Below are 18,598 nucleotides of genomic sequence, written 5' to 3'. Positions count from 1 at the left end.
CTACGTCGAGAGCTGAGAGCTGGAGCAGGACAATGGCGGTCCTTCTGAGAGCCGAGCGTCACACGGGCCCATAAATCATGCCGAAGGTAGGCTTCAGACACGGCTGTTTGACTGCGGCTCGCTGACGGCCGCCGTGCAGGGGTGACCCACATTAGCAAGATAAAATAAATATGGGCAATGGCAGCGTTGAGATGGAGGGAAAGTGACATGTCAGAAGGAGAAAGAGGACGTACGTCACCACGAAACACTTTGGCTTGAACGGACCTGGGCAGCATATTGATAAAGACGCATGATGTTCCAACGTGATGTTCCAAATGAATGTCTTATGAATCAAGAAACAAAGGTGTCTTTTTTTCTTCTTCATCGTCCTTTCGTTCTTCTAGCAGGAATTTGGATGGAAGTAATCAAATACAGTTTTTGGTGAAGTTCTAAAAGATACGGATCGGGTTTTAGTAGAAAAAAAAAAACGAAGAAGATGGAGCTGGCGAGAAAAAATGTTTCATCTGCCAAAGGAGGCGAGCAGGGAGGGTGCAGTTAGAAAAGAAAAGAGAGGAAAGAGAACGAAAGAGAAAGAGGGATACTGGGGCATAATTACAAGTAAAATGCAGATGAATTAGCATAGAGAATAAAGGCTTGGAGTTTGCCTCTCTCTCAGGCATCCTCCCAGAGGTTCTCCCATTGGAGGAGCTAAGGTAAGAAGCGGCTCGGGCTAACTTCAGCTCCTTTTCATCTTCCTAAGGACAAAGCACATTTAGGGCTTTCACGGCTTAAAAGGCCTCCTTAATCAAAACCAACTCTTTCATGTGTTCAGCAGTAAGGAAAAGAAGAGATTCCTGTTTCCAAGGGGCTAACAAGACGGGGTGCGGAGGATGTCTCGACTCAAGTTCCAAACAGAAAACTGGTGTTGAACAAACAGGATAGATTTACACGAGCTTATCAGTCTGGTTGGAGAACGAGACGAGGAGCATTCTGACTTCGCGGGGTTTCCAGAACACTTTCGCTCTTGTTAGTGCCTTCAATAATGAGACAAAAAGAAAAACGTGAAAGGGAGAAAAGCTTCTGCTAGATTAACTTTAAAAAATGTTAAATAAAAGACTTTACTTATCCTGTTTCTACCAGTTTGAAGTGGTTACCTAGTGATCCATAAACCGTTTTATTAAGACAGGAATTTTCAACATCAGCTTGCCTCAAGTGGCTTAAGGTGACATTTCTTCTGATTTGGGGCAACATAAAGAACATAAATACAACACAATGGCCTTTAATTGCCTTTTTCCTGATTTCCCCTGTACAGACTTTGTAAAAACACAAATTACAACCTGTTGTTTAAGTAGTCCAGCTATCTGCATTTGGCTGCTTAATGAACACTCTTGGCTTGACACTTGTAGGTTTAAAACAGTATTACCTTAATAAAAGAGATTTGTGTCATTCTTTGAACTTTTACACCGATACCCCTTTTACCAGAAAGATTAAAAACTTTCTGGTTTTTAATCACACCTAGGTGTGTTTCCAAGTGGCAGAATCTATCTTGTAAGCATCCAATAGCATAAGCAGTCTTGGTTGAATGTTGAGTTAATAAGCTGATCTTGGAAATTGTTTTAAGACCTAAAACAATTAAATAAGTTCCAGCTAATTTCATGAATCTGTTTTGACAGTGAGTTGAATATACAGAAAGCAGGTGCCAGTGGTTTGTAGATAATAAAATATCATCAGGTTCTCAATACTATTTCAATTCAAAGATAGGTAGGAGAGTGCATGAAAAAATGTAAGGGGACAAGACGGAAAACAATGGAGAACCTTGGTGCCAAAATCAACCCATGAGTTGAGTGGTACTACCCTCCAGGTGTTTTTACGCCATTTTTTTGTCATCCATCAGTGAAACTTAAACTAAAAAGTGGCAAGCGGATCATCAAGCGCAGGTGGCATCCAGCCAAAGAAGCCAAGTGCCGACACTGAACCCTCGCACCCCTGCTTAGCATCAGTCGCCTGCCTGCAGTCCGCCAGCCTGGTGCAACCTCCTCCAACTCTCCCGATCAATAAACCAGAGCCGCTCCCTCAGGTTCAATCTGAAGCCAAAGTGTGGCCCCCGTCGGGTCCCTCCAGAGCAGTGGTTCTTAACCTTTTTTGAGGTACCGAACCCCCCAGTTGCATATGCGCATTCACCGAAACACCCCCCACCACCTCCCGGCACAGAAAATAATTTGCGGTATTCTGATTTATTAATGTAATTAATAAATCAGGTAGTTGTATTACCTCCCCCACGCCACTAGAGGCAGTACCAACCCCGAAAAGATGCGACTAAGGAGCAGATTGACTATAGAATTTGGTAAAAACGGTGAGTTTTAGTTCAAATCCATGCTGAGAGTGGAGCTCCTTCCCGTAGCTCTGATTGGCTCAGCAATGTAACGTGATCCTCTGGAGCAAGTGATGGCAAAACGGGGCGTCATCACGACTTTACACAGTGTGTCTTTACCTCCGCGGCAGAGGCTCCGCCGAACCCCTGAGACCAACTCATCGAACCCCTGGGGTTCGATCGAACCCAGGTTAAGAACCACTGCTCCAGAGACACACCAGGCCACCAGGGTAAATACGTGCTACAATAAAACCTCAAACCTGGTAACGGTTGTCTGTGTTTCAAAGCAAACAAAAGCATGGCATTTTCAGGGTACTAATATATGACATATTTTCCCCTCTCCTGAGCATTCTGGGTGACACTGTTGGTTTTCCAAAGCAGAGATCCACTATACATTATGGCTTTCTTCTTTCATTTTTTCCCTCCCCCCTTTAACTTTCCTCCTGCAGGTTGCTCGTGATCATCTTATCCTGTCAGAATGTTCCAGTCTGTTCCTCTTGCTACATTGAATAATTTGCAGTTTGCACAAAAGACGTGCAGATGTGAATTTCTGTCACATCCTGTTAGACTACCTGGGCTTTGGCTGCGTCATTCTCTGCAGGTTCTAGTCAAAACCAGGAATCACTGGATGGAAATCTGTTAAATGGAAAGTGATTTTTTTGCCTACAAGATGATGTTTGACCTGTCAGGGCAGTACACCGCTTGTCTGCTTAGCTTCACATTTATTCGTGTGCGTGTGAGTGAGTGCGGGGGGTATGTCCGCGTGCATCTGCGTCCGATTCCAAGAGAACCGGAAAATAAAAGCAACGGAGATGATGGAGGTCAGAGCCCCCTTTCATGCTAACAATCATAGCCGAGGCCCCATTGGGCGTGTAAAGCCAAGCTGAGCATCTGTCTGTCTCTTCCCTCCATTCCATAACACACACACACACACAATTTTAGATATAGATGTAACTGCCCGAGCAGGCTTTCTCCTTCCCTTTCCTCCCCGTCCACCTGGCCGTCTGATGATGCCTCACTCGCTCATGACAACGCATCGATTTTATTTCTAACCGCTGTGCGAGCCGTCTGCCTGGAGAAATCCATTAGGGCCAAACAGTTCTCATCCTCCCATTGAGTGACAGCCATGACAGCCCCCCGCCCCCAATTGCCTCATTGCAGACTGACAGCCCTGCACTCAAACAGGCCTTTTACACAGCAGCTCTAATAGTTTAAAACGCTTACCATTACCAAGCACAGACACATGGGGGCCAGATAGTGGTCAAAAGAGGCAAACGGCTGTGGGAGGTAAGGTGTTTTTGGCAGGCTGGCTTTTGATAGCAGCCACATCTCAGCCCACCTTCCTGCACGCCTGCGTTCCAAAGTGTCCGTTCCCTATCATTTTCTAACAGCACATATCTGGAAAGGCTCTCACGGCAGGGGAAATCCTTGATCTCCAGATCAACCTGCCATGCTATTTTTTTTTTTTTTTTAGTGGAAAAACCGACCGGCATAAAAACTACCATTCAGACCCTCCGCCACTGAGAGGTAAACCACTGACAGCTGTAACAGTGAGACGTTTATTCATCGTTTCTGACCATGACCCCAAGGATCAACTTACACCTTTGGCAAATTGGGCTTCCCAAGGCTACCGCACCAAATATGAATATGTTCTGTGTGTGCAACAAACTGGCAGTTGTGCTTCTCGTAGGGTTTGAAGTGTAGAGAGCAATTTGGGAATGCTTGTGTGATCGGCGAGTGTTACGATTCTACCGGAGTGTGAATGTTTGGAGTTGGCGGTGAGGCAGCCATTTCACCGAAGCTATCAAACTCTGTAGAGTTTGATAAACAGGATGTAGACATGGACAAGAGTAGGCAACTATAAATGCAGGGACAGATTCTGGATTTTCAGCTTTGAGATAGTTTAGCAAAGTCTGAAGGAATCCCAAATTGTAGAAGGTAATAATTCTTCAGTCCTTCTGTAATTTGTGTCTTTCACATAGGCTCAGGTCTTAAAGGGGTAGTTTGGATTTTTCAAATGTTTTATAAAGTTATCAGCAACAACGCCTTTATCCATAATACAAACTCAAGCTGAAAATGTTCACATCTGTGGTGTGCAGCACCATATTACCAGATACTAACCAAACGAGCACACTTTTACAGGAGACTCAACTTTGTTTCTGCTTTTTTTAAATCTTGCTATGTTGGTATGTTTCGGTGCTTGTCCAAGTCTCATTAGGGTGGGTTAACCTAAACCTAACCATAGCCCTCGTTTTAAAAAGCTGCTCCGACAGGTCACTGATCAGGCAGCCACAGACAACACAACTCCATGCAGTGACACTGAAATTCTTCAACTGACAAAAAAACCTCTCTTATGAAGCTTTAGACGAATACTGTACTATAATACAGCATGCACATTTTCAGTCTAGGTTATTTTAAATTGCTATTACAAGGTGTTGTGTCAATGTTGAAGGCAAACAGCCTCATATCGTGGTTGTGAACAGTTTCAGTTCATTTCTGATGATTTGAACAGCTAAAATGAGCTACAACAGGTGATGTCTGCAAATTATCTGCTTACCTTCCACCAGTAGTAGAGTTTCATCTCTTTTCTACACCTCAGCATCTGACGTTTGTCTACAAGGGGTAAGGAATCCATCGCTGATGAGAACTTTACCCCAGACCACTAATCTTTAGTGAGATTTTATTGCTAAAAAGTGAGAAAATTCTCTTCTGTGTTCTGCATGAAGACCATGTCTGGATAGCCGTGCTCTTTATGAACACGATGTTCTTTATCTTAACAGCCACTCAGGAAGAAAAACCATGACCTCACATAAAAATGACCCCAGGAGGAAATTCGAGTGTCAGGCACACACAGAAATATGCCCGAAAAGTAGCAGCGAAAAGGAGGGGAGCTCCGAACAAGTACTCGGTGATTAATTAGCTAATAATTAAGTCACGGGGTAATATGCGTTTTTCAATTAATTAAATCTCGCCTTGGACCATAAATCAAGCGAAACTGTCATTGGTTCACAAATTAAATATATACATTTGGAAGCAAAAATGCTGTTGATTGCGGCACTGCGGGGCTCGTCCGGGAGGGAGGGCATGACGCGTGTGTGGCAGGCATCGATTCAGTCCAGTGCCCCAAAAAAAACCCTCCTCTTTGACAGGCCCACAAGTTGAAGCCATTCAACGTGCCAGAGGCCTTCTCCAGTCTTACTCCACATGGAGCACCTCCCGCTTCCTGCCAAAGTGCCCAGGCAGAAGTATATTCTGTGGAAATATTTATGTGCTGCGTGTTTCTTACCACAGAAGGAACATTTTAAGAGAAACGGTTCATCACTGAACGAGCGAACGTCACGTACCCAACAGGCCTGTTGAAGGGAAGTGGCATAATATCTGCGCTCCCGTTGCTCACAAAGAAAATTCATTGCCTCACATTTACAAATGCAGAAGCCAATAGACGCAATCATTATCCAAAATATATTGTTTGTCACCCATAGCAGATGATGGGATATTTTTCTTCCTGATGGTTCAGACGTTCATTTGCTAAAACACGATGTTGTAAAATGACGAAAAGCACAAAACGCACGCACACACACACGTCCACGCACGCACGCAGATAAATTCCAAGTGCCGTGTGACACCCAGACATATAATGAACAGTACGAACCACTGCCGTCATTATCCTACACAATGTATTTGTTATCACTGCTCCCGTAATGAAGTGTCTGTGTGATGGTTAGTACAAAGTCCCATTGCTCAATTGCTTTTCATAAAATGGCATAAATATTTCCACGTGGACAGAAACGCACACGCGCATTTGAAACGTACAATTCAGACGCAATTAATCAGAAATAAAAATGCTTACATGTGCAAAGAGCAGAATGACATATTACATTTAGATGAGCTGTAAATCTATGCTACCTTGGCCCTTTTTCTCTGTCTGGTATTAGAATAGAGTGAAATAAACGATGAGCATCAGTGCAAAAGTAAATTCAGCTTAGCCCCATTAATCTACAGATTTACAGGGAAGCACCAGGCTGCAACTTTATGTTGCATGCTAGGTTCACTCTTTTTGTCGCCAACTAGTTTGGAGTCCAAATTCAATTGTTGGCTGCAAGTTGGAGCCTGAGCTCCTCTATGTGTCTGAGGGGATCTTGGTTTAGTCATAACCATGTTGCCCTTGGCTAGCATACTAATATGGCCTTGGGTTGGAATAAATTACAGCTCAGATTAGCAGGAAGGATGAAGAGGAGGTTTTATTTTTGGAAATTAGAATATTTGTTACATTATTAAAGGGGGGAACATCCTTTGATTCCTCCAGTCTTCTTCTTCTTTTTTTTTCTCACCCCTCATTTTCGTACAGATATAGTCCCCAAACTGCCTACCTGTGTAAAAACAGAAGTCTTCAGTGGACGTGGACGTGGCTGGGGGATATAAAAGCAGCGCGTCTCTCCTTCTCTCTCTCTCTCGCAGCCTAGCACTGCGCTTGGCACGCCATGCAAACTCTGAATTTCCTGCCACAGCAAGTTTCTCTTAGCTCCCGTGACTTTTTCTTTACTCAATCAAACCTTTTGTTGAGGCAACTAATGTATGCAGCATTAAGAGCCGAATGACAGATTATCGCAAATACAAAAACACTAGCCGGCCATATTATTTCTTTTCGTGCAGATATATGGAGCACCAATGAGATTGTTTTTGGAAAATTAACAATATTAAAATCTAGAAAAATATATAAGGATAAATACATAAGGTGTGGAACAGATGGTTGTCTCCATACTGGAACTGTGTCGCAATTATTGAACGAAAAAATAAATGTTTCTTAACAAACCTCTGAAGAGTTTACAGAAAACCATGATTGATACTTTTAATAAATAACACAGATGGATTCCACAGAGTAATTAAGTGACTTCTCAACACGTCTGAAGGATTTTATTTAGAGGCATCAGAGTAATGGAGTATGAGAATTAAATCTCATAAGTTTGAGCAGAAATATCAATAGTTCACTCAATTAAAAATGCTCTAAAAGTAATAACAAATAATAAAAAAAAAAATAAAAGGTAGCATATAATTTAACGGTTTAAAAAAAAACAATGCGACTACCGTTACTACTGATGCTGAAGTTTTACAGATAGCTTTATAGTTATAGTCTTAATAAACTTTGCATTTTATTTTAAGAGACCATTTAAAGGAACGTTTCTTACCTCAAACATAAGAAATAAAAACACACAGCTCAGTGTGTTGGCGCTCATTTGCTCTGTAAAGTTCCTGTTAAGCTGATTTATTTGCTTACAAAACCGATTTAGTCAGTTTTGTGAGCATATTTTGAGAGATATTTGAAAATCAGGACTTGGATTTTAACTCCATCCAAAGTGCAGCTGAAACAAAGGGAGCCAATATGCCTTTGTGAGAGATTCTGTGACTGAACAGTGACATAGAAATATTAAACACCAGCAACGTTTACAAATTCCAAACTCATGGTTGAGCAAAATCAATTATGTTTTTCCAACGCGGTAAATCTGCAATAGTTAGTTTCTGAAACGTGTTACCCTAAGAAAGGTTTACCTGTGGTCTTTTGAGCAGCAAAGAAAAAACAAACAAAAAACAGCTGCTTCTTTTCAATGAGGTTTTTAAGAACTTGAAGAAGGAAAGTAGAGGAAATCCTACGTTTAGCCATCTTATTCACCTGACAACTGTCAGCAAAAGGCAGGTAATGCAGAGCATTTGCTTACCAATACATATTAAGAGACAGCATGGTTTCTGCCGTTTCACTAAAATTAATATATAGCAGAGAAACAGAAACAAAGAATCTCAGTCTCATTTTATTTATATTGCTACAATTTCCTTTATCTTCTTCTTGAATGTCTGTCACTAGCTTGTGGTCTCACAAGTTTTACTCTACAATTCGAAGAGTTGTGGTACTTTATGGACAGTCATTTATTTTTTTCTTAGAATGTGAAAACACATCGACTGTTTTTATTATAACATACATTTAATTTCTAGGTATTTGAGATCTGAACTTTGACTAATTTGTTCCTAAGAAGGGTCAAGATTACGATCACTCTTACAATCATTCTTTACACTGGATCTAATTTCCAATTCTGTCCCAGCGAGACATTACAGTAAAACTTCTTGAAACTCTGAAGCCAGATATCAGCCCGTACCAATCGAAACCAAAGCGCCGTTTCATCATACCTTGACTTCCCTTTCAATTTAAGTAAACCACTCGAAGCGATTAAGGTGAAATTATTCCCTCTGAAGGTTGTGATAATAACCCAGAACTTCTCCCACCGGTCTCTACGGCGCTGACCTATAAAAGAAAGACAGAATAAAAGGCTTCCCTTCGCTAATCTCATTTCGTCAAATGATTTTATGACAAGGGAGCAACAAGGCTGAAACAGGATTAGTCCACTGTGTCTAGATGCGCTTTGCTAAAAAAAAATAATAATTGACTATGCACTGATTTTATTTTAATCACAAAATATCTTTTTTAATTATTGCAGTAATTAGTAAAATATATGTGGCTTCACCTCCTATTGATCTATGTCGTCTGTACCGCCAATGATTCAGAGGTTCAAGTACTGACCACCACCCCATCCGCCATCATCCAACCTCGGCCACACACACACACACACACACACACACACACACACATCATAGCCCTATCCTAACTCCTCCAGGGCTTTGATATCTCTCCCTCCAACACACTGATGCCCTCCTCTGCCTGAGGGTACTAGTGGGGGTTGGAAGTAGGGTGTGAGGGGCGGGGGATTGTGAGGGGTCACAAAGCGTGCGTGCCTGTTTTTTTTGTTTTTTTTTTTTGTAAATATGTGTGTGTGTGTGCGTGTGTTTTGGGCTGTTTAGGCTGATGGGCCCAGAAGAGGACAGATGACCAGCAGAGCAGAAGAAAGCGCAGAACTGAACAACTCCTCCATCCCTCCGTCACGTCAGGAGGAATCCAGCGCTGCGCCAGACGCCCAGCTTAAGTGTTGTGACGCCTAATTACCACCAGCAGCAGCAGCAGCAGTCGGCGACACCCACGGCAGACTAGCTCCTACGGATGGAAGGCCCTTTGTAGATTTTTTTTTAATTTTTTTTTTTTTATGAAGGGGTGTTGTAAAAAGAAGGGGGGAAAAAAAAAAAAGCAAAGCGAGATTTGTTTGAACTCTGGGAGGTTTTACTGTTTTCTGACTCATCAAATCGCCTCCCTTTCTTCCCTCCCTTTGTCTTTACTGTATTTTTCTCTCCTCTCCACTGAAGGTGTCAGTTTGTCCTACTTTCTCCAGACGCCGCCACCTTTAACAGCACCTCTAACGACTCGGAGGTGCTCTCTTCCCCGAGTGTTGGGCACGCAGCAGCACACACAGCTGTGTGGGTGGCGCGTCCGTTTATTTGCACCCTTCTGCGTCCTTAAGCTGAACCGTCTCCGTTTGTTGAGGTTTTTCGAATGATATATTTACCTTATGCGTTCCGGTGAAAACACACACACACAAAAAAAATAACCTGCATATTTTAAATGAGAATTTTTCATATAATTTCCTAGAAGTTACGACAGAGTATTAGGGATACTGCTAAGAAAATAAAAAATAAATAAAATTCTGAGAATAAAGTCATAATATTATGAGAGTAAAGTAGTAGTAATACAAGAATAAAGTCATAATATTACAACTTTAATCTCACTTTATGATTTCATTTTCAAAACATACTATTCTTGTTTTATTTAAATTTTATTCTCATAATATTATGACTTTATTCTCGCGTTATTTCAACTTCATTCTCGAACAACTTTATTTTTATAACAGTATGACTTTATTCTCCCATACTATGACTTTAATTTTGAAAGGTTCTGACTTTAACCTCATGTTATTACAACGTTTTTCCCGTACTACGTTTTTCTTGTAATATGACTTTATTCTTGTAATGTCTTATTTTTATTTTGTCTTAGTCCGGTCTTAATGTCCCATCGTGGGAAATAATGATGTATTTTTTTTTTCTGCAAGTTGGCATGGATTTGGGTGCTCCGTACACGCAGTCCGAGGTCCGCGCATGGCAAAGTGTGGATGGTCAGAGCGCATCACAGCAGAATGACGTGTTTTCTCGCTCTGAGGAACATTCCAGCAGAACCAGTCCCATACCATTAGCTGTACCGCAAATACGATTTCACGGCATCCATTGAGTCTTTCACCAAGAATTTGTGTCCAGGCTTGAACCAGCGGAGCAGCGGGGCTATCGCACTTTGGTCCATCTCATTTAGAGCTGGCATTGCTTAGCACACACACACACACACACACAAAGAAACGCACATATGTGTGAGTAGGGGGTGCGTGAGCAGCACGGGTGTTCTCCGGCACACTAATCAGCATGACAGAAATAACATAAAGAGAGTTGGACTCCGTCAAAACATGTATGGCCCCTTAAACACGGAGCTAATAAAAGAGCTAAAGCTGCTTGTCCTTTCGGTTGAGCCTGCCTGATCACACACCAGACAGTCACATTATCTTAATTCAGGGGGATTCTTTTAAAAGTGTCTCCTCTAACAACGGAGGCAACGCTCGCTCCGGAGAGACAAATGAGTTTACCGGTTTTAGCAGGGGTAAGTGCCTAAATCCAGTGCCATCGATCCCTATCTGGGTTATTATGAGGCTTGCTAGCTGCCATCGGAGCTCCGCTGGGCTTAAAATATTACGGGGGCTGAGACGTGTTTGAAGGAAGCCACCTCGTCCTCGGCTCTGGTCAATACCTGCAGGCGCCACAGGAAGGACGTCTTCGTGTCCTGAAGCTCACGAGTGACAGTCCCAGGGCCGCCCCCCCACACACACACACACACACACACACAGAAATATTGGTAAAGGTATGCCTTAGAAACTAACAGACCACCCCTCTGACTCCAAAGGGGAAATTGATTTTTTTTTTTTGCAGGAGGGTGTAGGGCAGGTTTCTAACCTAACAGTCTAACCTAAGTGTTAATGCACAAGGAGACATCATGTCCATTGATCCGGCGGAGCCACCAGAGAATCTTTAAATGTCTGATAGAAGGGGGGAAAGAAAAAAAAAAAAAACACAGGAGCAGTTTATGCAAAGCTCCTGGGATCTTTGCTTTTATGAGAATCTTGACCGTCTTGCATTTTTATAATACATATTTATAATTGTGTGATTTCAAATAAAAACCTAAAATGCTTCAGCAAACCTCAGAGCCTGAATCCGAACAGCGGTATTTATACTTTATACTGAGATTACATTACACACAGATCAACAGTATTGACCTCTGGAGATTTCTGATGAATTTTAATTACGTGGTATCAAAGTAAAAGGGGGGTAAATACATATTTTACATAACTTTATTTGCAAAACTAAATAAATAAATAAAAACATTGTAAAATTAGATATAGTTTTCAATGAAATATGGCAAAACCAGATGAATACTTTTGCAAGAACAGGTTTTACTCCAGGAATGCTCCACAGAATCGGCCCCAGGTGAAGACAAGCATCCCCACAGCAAAATGCCGCCACTACTGTGTTTCATAGTGAGGACCGGAGCACTCAGGCTGATGTGTAGTTGTAGTTTAATGCAACACTTAGCATTTTGCATGCACATGTTTACTCTATGTGATCAGAACCCTCCAACCCCAAGTCTGCTCTCATGACCCAACTTTAAATTAGATGTTCTGTCAATAACGCCTTCCTTTTTTCCAACACAGGAGACAAAGAGTTTTTTTGTTTGTTTTTTTACTAAAAACGGCAGCTCTTTAAGGCTTCTGATGGATTTTATGTAGGATTATCAGAATGAAATGCAGTGACTAAAAATGTTCTTATTAAAAAAAACAACAAACAAAAACAAAGACACAGCATTTTCCTTCTGAAAAACAAAAAACGCATCGGCGTATGAAAACTTTTGAAAGGCTTTGCAGTTTCAGCAGAAAGTTTTTGCAAAAACATAAACTACCTGCAACGGTGATTAGGACAAAGAAACTCTCCTCCAACCCTCAAGTGCTGCATATCCTGTCTCCTAATTACGCTTTCAAAAAAATAAGATAATAATAAGGATTAATAATACATTAAACACAACCAGAAGTAAAAAAAAAAGAAAAAAAAAAAGAAAAAGAATCCCAGCCATAAAACATATGTATTTTTAATATGAATATCGCTGAATCAATACCCTCAATTAGCAACAGCAAGCAAATTGCCAAGCGAGGCGTAATTACTCGAAGGTCAGTAGGTATTATTCACAGTCACTTTAGTTTACCACATTAGGACGAGACGGAGCGTCGGGCTAAAATTATAATTCCACTCCCATATCTGTCCTTTTCTGATTTAGATGGATGAAGAATAATTAACTCCTAATTATTCAGATCACTTAAGGCACTTTCTGGATCCACAAAAAGCAATGCAGTCATGTCTGTCAGCCCACTTCAGCTGCTATCATTGAGAGCGATCCAACAACTTGACCAATGACAATGGGAGTAAAACACACACACACACACACACACACACACACAAATATAAATATAAAATCGACCACACTGGCCTGTCTGTCTGTGTCCTCCACAACCCCTCCCTGAAGCCCCTCCAGCTCCACTAGTTTCTACCTCAGAGGGTCTTAAGGAAGCACACTTCCTTTAAATTCACCCATATGCAAATTTTAGATGTGATTTGCATTTTAAAGTATTTAACTCCCCATATTTATTGGGCTCTGAGGCCTTGCTGATCATTGATTTATGTGCTTCCGGCAATCATATTTCCATATTTTGTGTGGTTTTTAACGACAGTAATAATTCAAATATGCAAAAAGTTGTTCTTTGAACGATATCTTTAATTATATCCTCAAAGCATCATTCCTTTTCGCTCCTTTTTTTTTTGTCTAAAGCAAAGCCCAGATTGTCTTTGAATCTAAAAAAAAAAAAGGAGGGGGGGGGGGGTTGAGAAATCATAAATTAGACTTTACGATAAGACATTGACGGAGGGGATGAGGGCGTGGGTGGGGTGGGGTGGGGTGGGGAGGTGTCCCGGTCGGTTACCTTATGCACACGGAGACGTCTTAGCATGTTCTGCCCGTCTCTGAAGAAACAAACAGACTCGAGGTGTTCTGCTGCACAGGCACCCGTGTGACCTTGTCCCCGAAGCCCTTTATTAATGCTGACATTCTTTCACCACAAATCCAGTCTCAGATGGTGAAATTCGACTGTTATGCTCAACCTGAACTAGAAAAAATAAATAAATAAATAAAAAAATGAACCCCCCGCCCCCACCTCCATCCCCACGCCTACCCTCCTTACCCCATGTCTCTATTTTGCCACTAACGCACAAAGTTTTTTTCTCTGTCACCTCTCCTTATTAGAGCAGTCAGAGTCGCCGCGTGCTCTTATGAAAGCTGTCGCCCTCCCGCGTGATTAAAAGTGGCAGCTTCCCACCGCCGTTTGGCCTATCAGAGTCGCCACGCAGCCGTCAAATGTGTCCGCGGTCCTTCTGCCTTTGTCGCCTCGCCGCGGCGTGGAAACTTTTATTATTTTTATTTTTATTTTTTGTAGAATAATTGCTCACGCATAAAGGAGCACGGGCGACTAATATATTAGATTAGTGATGTTTGGTTGCAAACGGGGGAGCGGGTGCAGGGGGGGTTGGGTGTTTCATTATCTTGTTCTCTTGGTGGGCTACTTAGAAGAAATACGGAGGTTGCACATTAGACCCCTGACAGTAATGAGCTGCCCAATAGCCCTCCATATACATTATTAGTCTTATTGTACTTCATGTCACTATTCTGCTAAATCTAAAACCCATTAATACAGCCAGCCTCTCCGAGTGTGTGTGGAGGTATTGCTTTTTTTTTTTTTTTCAATGCATAAAATATAGATTTGAAAATAGATTTTCACAACATAACACCCTCCCCCCCCCAAAAAAATAAAATAAAAAATAGAATTACTTTCCTGTGTTTTGCTTGTAGCAAAAAGAAACAAAGTTGTAAATTTACAACAAATTTGTTAAAGGTAGATAATTTATTAAAGTTATTAATCTAAAACTTTTTTTCTTTTTTTAAATTTTCATTAGTTGCGTGGTCAGAAACACTATTGCAGCAGTGTTTTGTTTTTTTTTTGTTTTTTTTTACCCCCCAAGCGATGCGGTTTTATAGACCAGGTCTGCACTTCTAAGCCAAACGCATTATGGCCGAGGCCTTCGAAGCTTGCATCCCAGCCAAACATCTAACCATCACTGCTGAGTCGTGTGTTAGGCTCAAGCAACATATGTTCCTCCGCCCACCCCCCTCCTCCACCCCATCACCCCTCGAGAACGCCTGGCACACCACCACCGAGCGCCGCAATTAAGCTTAAAGCTTCGCCTCAGACTTCTGCACAGCCGCTTTAAAACTGATCACTGCGGATCAGAGTTATTAAACTTAATTGATTTCATGTAATGTGTGTGTGCGTGTCAGTGTTTGTGTCATAAACACTGATATTTATTTTTTATTTATTTGTTTTTACTTCTACAGGCCCACCCCGGTGCTGCGTGCGCTTCTGCTTTTTATCAGAGACTGCGTTTGGAGGGAGGTGGGGGATGCTAAAAAAAATAAATAAATAAATGGGTGGTGTTAAATTTAAATGTGTGTTTAATAGAAACAGGGAGTTACATATTTACACACACACACACACACACACACACACACACACACACACACACACGCACGCACGCACACACGCTGGCGCTACAACTTCTAAGCAGTAAATGCAGAGGTTGGGAGCTGATTAATGCACAAAGCAGCTAAAGATCGGGAGGGTAAAACAGCCTAACATATTAGAAAACTGTTTAAACTTTAACAAAAAAAAAAAAGCCTTTTGTTGTTTTTTTAGCATTAAACTCCACATAAAGCTAATCAATTAGACTGAGCTGAAAATCCCTCATCCTATGCAGCTGTGAAACGGGGTGTAAAACCGTTCCCTCTGCCTCTCCAGAAAGGTTATCGCCTTGTATCTTATTGCCTCTACCTGCTCCCCATTCACTGTGAACATGCACTGATTTGAATAAGTGCCGCTCCACGGGGCTCCCTTATCAGATCCCAGACTGGTGTGCCAACACAGCAGTATCAGGTACACACCATCTTTCCTCTCCGCAAGTCCCATTCCCCCACCAGCCCCCCCCAAAAAACAAAAATAAAAAACAACAACGAGAAAGTCAATGAAAACAAGAAAAGCTGATGAAAAGTGGTAAGGTATTGGAGGCCTGGTTATATTCGCACCAGTTACCAGTAAAGCAACCAGCATTCCCACGTTTTTCTGCTCACCTTTTGTGTGTGTGTTTTTAAAAAAAATCAAATTATTTCCGCTTATGAAAAAAAAAAAAAATCAGGAAATGACGCACTGAATTTCTTAAGTTTTAGTGTTACCATAAAAAATAAATAATTAGACTTTATAATAAAAGCACATTTTCAGATCCACTAAGGCGAAACAATTATCCAGCGAAGGCGTGCTTATTTTAAACGTTTTGTTTCATTAATAGCTTGCACCGGGACTTCCCCTCATAGCTCCTCACAGAGCCACAGGAACAGAATTCCCTACAGATGGGACTGGTTTCCAGTCTCGTGTTGTTGTTTGCATTTGCTCCACGAGGAGGAAAGAAAAAAAAAAAAAAAAGAGGGAGAAAAAAAAACAGCGTCTCGGGAAGAGGCGTCAGTTAGTGAGGTTAGCGAAGGACGGTGAGTAACCTGACCTCTGGAAGCGTATGCTCCTCGGGTAGGTTAAACGCGCGCAAAACGTATTCAGTAGCAAACAAGCGCGCGCGCCGAGGCCGAGCTCGCTTCCTCAACCCCCCAGCCCCCCTTCCCGCTCCTCTTAACAGGCTAACCTGCTCTCTTCATTAGGGCTGCTGTGGGGACTTATCACTGTGTAGTCTTTGTCCTTGCTGTAATTGCCCTCTCGGCATGTCACCCCGCACCCACCCACTCGCCCACTACCAGCACCATCATCATCATCATCGCAGCAGCCCCACATCCAGCCAGCCCCAGCGTCAGCTCCCCCGTGACAGGCCCTGGTGAGACGGCGGTGTAGGGAGCCTCTCCTGAGACCTGCTGATCGGCCCCTGAGCTCCGCTGCTATAGAGAGGCTTGTCCTAGTTAAAGCAGCACCGGCAGGAACACCACCACTCCCTCTCCGTCCCCCACTCCCCACATCACGCCGTCTGACCTGCTACCGACTAGCCCAACCTCCAACTTGGCTCATTTTACTCTGATCTAACATTTAGCAGCAGTCCGCCATGTCAAAGAAAATATCCTACTAAGAAATTGTGAACAAAGGTAAGAATTTCTTTGATCAGATCAAAGCAAAACACAAGTATTATAAATAATAATCAATAGGTTCGTTATTGTCAAACAGGTCTGGTGTTGCACATTTACACCAAAACCCAGCTCTAACGCGATCTCACTTAACTTTAACCTTCACATATAAATAAAGTTGACAATCCAAACTCAACTCTCAACAGAACAAACTGAATCTTAACTATATTTCATCTGTGCTAGACATCTACATGCACCACACAGCAGGCAGTCACATTTTGCAAATGAGCCCGGTGCTTGGGCTTTCAACCAAGTTGAATGGCGCCATCTAATGTTCAGCAGAGAGAGTGCAACCCACAAGTGAGTGTTTCTTTGAGCTTCAGAGTAGACTTGGAGGAAACACGGCCGGCTATCTCATTGGGATGGGGGGTTGGACAGCGTGCATGCTTTGAAATGACCATAAAAGTGGGCAGAGTGAACTGGTTAATTTGAAATTTAACTCTAACAGACAACAGGCTGTCGGTGTTGCAGCATAATCCTGACCTCGTGTTTGTTTTGCTGAATAAACAGAATAAGTGAATAAATGCATCTTCTTCATGTTCGAGCCGCGCGTTCCAACTCATCAAGCTCTGCTTTTTTTTCTTCTTCTTCTTCCTTTTTTTTCCTCGTGTGGGGTAATCGATGTGTCAGCGTTTTCACGGCTGGCTGCGGGGGTTCAGACCTATACGCCTCCGCCTGGAGGGCCTCATCGGAACAGAGGTTAACGTGGGGCTGCGTCGGACAGAGCCGAGGCGCCGCGGATGACAGAAGGGTCTCCGGCTTGTTACGGCCGCCTGTTCTCCTGTCTTGACAGTCGGAGAGGCCTGAGTAGAAACTTACCCCCTTTTCCATCTTGGTTGCACAATGAAATTTAACCCCCCCCCCCTCTGCCTCTATTGGACGGTTCAGAATAGTCGTGTGCCTTTAAGTGCCAGCAGCGACTCCGACCCCTAGCCTCTGTCGGATCTACACACGGCATTATTTACCGGGGCCACAAACCAGGCCGGAAAGACGCAAAGAACATGGGATGTGTGGCGTTGCGCTTTAATGACTTTGTCGCGCCACTTCTGAAACGTAAACACATTAAAGAGGACAGAGTGTCCCCGTCGTCAAACTTACAGCAGAGCAAAGATTATGCGAGCCCACCCCTTTTGCTTGCTCAGGGTGGGCTCGCATCCTTCCAATAGACGCCGTAGTCAGGCTTCGGGATTTCTTGCCATCAGGGTGTTTTATGCGTCCCGCAAGGCTCCAAGACATTGAGGAGTGGCTACGGCACACCAAGGATCCCAGTCAAGGACGCGGGCGGCATCACTCACGCTGCCATTATTTGCCCATATTTAAAGCTGGGGATGTTCAGGGGTTACCTGAGGGACTCTGGCTCGCGCGCGCAGACGAGGTCGGGTGATTTCGGAGTCCGACGGGTGCGCTGAGCACTAAAGGAGACGCGGCACAGGCCAGGAGGGAGGGAGGGTAAGAAAAACAGAGAGGGGCTTTATATATGTCAGCCCGGTTTATACCAGCCTTTTTATGGTCAAATATTTTTCCTCTTGTCACGGCTGGATAAGGAATCACCATAAGGTTGGGGAGCATGAATATTGCCCTTGAGGGCCTGCTGTGGCCGCTCCTTGTTTACGGTTGACTAGCAATCAGCCCCACCGATCCAGGACCAACCGGCCCCTCATCCATCCCCGTCAGCAATTAATCAATTAAACGGGCGGTGGGGAGGAGTGGAATCGGCAAGGTGTGTTAATACAATAGCCTGTTAAGGTTGATGTAATTTCATCACTAATGTCAGCCATTCATCACGGCTTATTATCCGTTTCGCATAAGACGATGGTCAATATCGCTTCATAAATGGGAGAATCATGAGGATCCAGTGATATTAAGCCACCGAATAATGGCCAAAGCTGAACTAGGGCCAAAATTAGGAAGCGAGGTAACTCAAACAACTATATATAACTATATATATA

At 42.9% G+C, this 18,598-nt stretch overlaps 1 protein-coding gene and 1 long non-coding RNA gene across 2 annotated transcripts in view; one reads left to right on the top strand and one right to left on the bottom strand.

Moving 5' to 3' along the window:
- Window positions 1-9,464, top strand: part of LOC107837148 (uncharacterized) — a 69,174-nt gene extending 59,710 nt beyond the window's left edge. Inside the window, exon 2 of the long non-coding RNA XR_001663152.1 lies at window positions 9,197-9,464. This is a non-coding gene — a long non-coding RNA (uncharacterized LOC107837148). The remainder of the gene's footprint in view (window positions 1-9,196) is intronic.
- The window catches only part of znf407 (zinc finger protein 407), a 202,833-nt gene that overhangs the window by 156,979 nt on the left and 27,256 nt on the right, over window positions 1-18,598 (bottom strand). The gene's annotated exons all lie outside the window — the stretch shown is intronic.

Source organism: Poecilia formosa, unplaced genomic scaffold (assembly GCF_000485575.1).
Source record: "Poecilia formosa unplaced genomic scaffold, Poecilia_formosa-5.1.2 Scaffold0, whole genome shotgun sequence".
Classification (NCBI taxonomy): Eukaryota; Metazoa; Chordata; class Actinopteri; order Cyprinodontiformes; family Poeciliidae; genus Poecilia; species Poecilia formosa.
The sequence above is the reverse complement of the archived record's forward strand: the minus strand, read 5'-3'. Positions and strand labels throughout refer to the sequence as shown.